This window comes from Montipora foliosa, chromosome 11, assembly GCF_036669935.1.
Source record: "Montipora foliosa isolate CH-2021 chromosome 11, ASM3666993v2, whole genome shotgun sequence".
NCBI classification, from domain to species: domain Eukaryota; kingdom Metazoa; phylum Cnidaria; class Anthozoa; order Scleractinia; family Acroporidae; genus Montipora; species Montipora foliosa.
Window position 1 is genome coordinate 32607509 of NC_090879.1, and position 2500 is coordinate 32610008.

Consider the following 2500-nt stretch of genomic DNA (forward strand, 5'->3'; position numbering starts at 1 on the left):
GTGAGGGTAAATGCTCAGAGATACTGGCTACACCAAGCTACCTTAAAATCTGAGAGTAAATATACATATATGAACTATGAAACCTGGACCTTACCTGGAACTAACCTTTCATTGCTCAAGTAATTCTATCTATCTGCTACTTCCCTGCTAGCAGAGGTTTCTCACGGCGAGGTAAAATCATTTTTGCCTTGCCGTGAGAGACCTCTGCTAGCAGGGAAATCTGCTACATTCACATGTGAGCTATTTTCGCATATATCACAATTTTACAATCAACTGAAGGTTACTGGGTGTCCAGTAGTTCTAAAACTCTTCCTATAGATGCTGGGTATATAGATACTGTTCTGATCTACTTGTCATGTGATTTGCTCTTCAGATTAACTTGTAGTACTACAAGATAGCATTGCATCCTTAAACATTTGTTGGAGCCTTTTAAGGTTTCTGACACGAGTTGTTACCCCCATTTTTTTAAGCTTATCTCTAATATCAGTGGGGGTCATGTTTTCAATATCTACTTGATTGCTTTGCCATAGTTCATGCAGGTTTGATGTTTTCTCTGCTTGTATGTTTGACAGCTGTTTTGCCCGTTTCTCCTTGATGCCATTTTCCCAGTAGGCAGCTTTCCTTTTCTTGTACTGTCTAGGCGTTCGTTCAAAAGTACTTAAATGTTCCTGTCTTTTGAGGACCAGAAGCACATCTTTAGATGCATCCCATTTGTTTGATTTTTGGAGATGTATTCATCGGCAGTCATCATTTTTTTTCTCCACACCTATTTAAAAGAACAAAACGAAAAATGAAGGGCAGTCATTTGTTAGCATACAGAAAAGGGGGCATCACTGCGTACATACTGTTTTTTCCCAGCTTTAAAATAAACGATTGTACAATGAGTCAGTTTTGCTGATCAGTTTTGCAGTTATTTAAATGCATATTTCAAAATTTGTGCAACTTTAAATTCCAGTCATCTGTTAGCCACACTTTGCAAATCATAAGCTTAAAAATGATACACACAGGTTAACATAGAGAAATACCACTGAGAACATGGTTGGGTTAAGTGGTTTTCATTTTCAACTAACAGCAATATACTTTTAAGTAATTTACATGTTTGTACCTTGACCTGAAAATTTCCTTATTCCTTTGTGTAACATCATTAACCTAGGAACATGATATGCCATGATGTGCATGTATGGTGTCACTCTTTCCTTTTGGTAACCTTGACATAATTATCCCAGGGATGTAAATGTTGTAATCCACTCTTGTGCCTGTGAGTATAAAACGTGTTTATCAGCCATATTAAATTTTAGTGAAGAACATATACCACTCAGCATTTTATGAGTACTAACTGGGACTAATTTTTTTTGTAACAGAAAAATTGATATGTTCTTCTGCAAAGTAATCAGGTGAATTGCTTTTACCTTTCTAAGATCTCTAATACTCTATTCTTGTTTTAACTGCAGTTAATTGAAGATATTAAAGAAAGTTGTTGCACATGTGACAACAATACCTTGACAAAGTAAACATTGTTGATTTCTTGTTCAGAGGGATTGTCCTTATTCATCATTTTGTAAAGATCTCCAAAGGACTACAAAATATAACATGTGATTTGGTTTTGACTTCCTGTCATCCAGGGATTTAGTGTAATTTTCTTGGCACACTAGATTATTGTTAACTACCTTCCACAGTTTAGTAACTGTATTGCTTCCTTCTGGCCTAATCACACCCTCCAGTTTAGCAGGAAGATGTTCCAAAAGAAGTTTCTTGTCTGACCCCATTAAACTGGTGAAGTCAAATGTTCCACTGCCCTTTCCATCCGTGTTCTTTTTCTCCCAAACACTAAAGCATACCCCACAGCTATTTATGCATTTTACCAGGGCATTTAAATGTGCATCTGTTCTTAAACTGGGGGCTTTGTTGTGATTTTCTTCCTTGTCCCATTCCACAGCTTCCTGAACCAAATTTGTGAGTAGGTTGTCTGAAAAATCACAGAAGAAGAGATAATAGTGTTTTTTGTAAGGAATTGTTAAAAATAATTTCAAGTGCATTAACAATAAAACATATTTTACTAGAAAGATAGAAGTGATCCTTGCAAGTTTAACTGGACAATTTAAGCAATTGTCACTTTACAGACACCTGAAAAATTCAATCACTTAAATTGTCCTGTTAAGTGCGAGGATCACTTCCATCTTTCACCTATGATCTGCATTTCAACCTTGAAACTTATTTTATTGTTGTTTGGTTTGTCTAGCCTTTCATTAGTGTAGTATCGACTTTGACTGTGAACTTAAGATTTAATTTCATGACAAGTTCTCAGGTCTTTTGTTTTATTATACATTATAACATCCTCCACATGACTAACCTGTAATTCTCAGCATCAGATGTAGTTCATCAACAACAACATTCTCTAGAGGGATGTTAAGAAGAGGTGGGTGGGCACATGAGTATTTCTTCTGCCTAGCCCATTCTGCAAAATTTCCAATTTCCTGGAAGTATGCTGTTCCCAGTAGAA

The 2500-nt window shown here is 36.1% G+C and overlaps 1 pseudogene; it reads right to left on the minus strand.

Annotated features, from left to right (window-relative positions):
• The window catches only part of LOC137976916 (uncharacterized), a 16030-nt pseudogene that overhangs the window by 32 nt on the left and 13498 nt on the right, over positions 1-2500 (minus strand).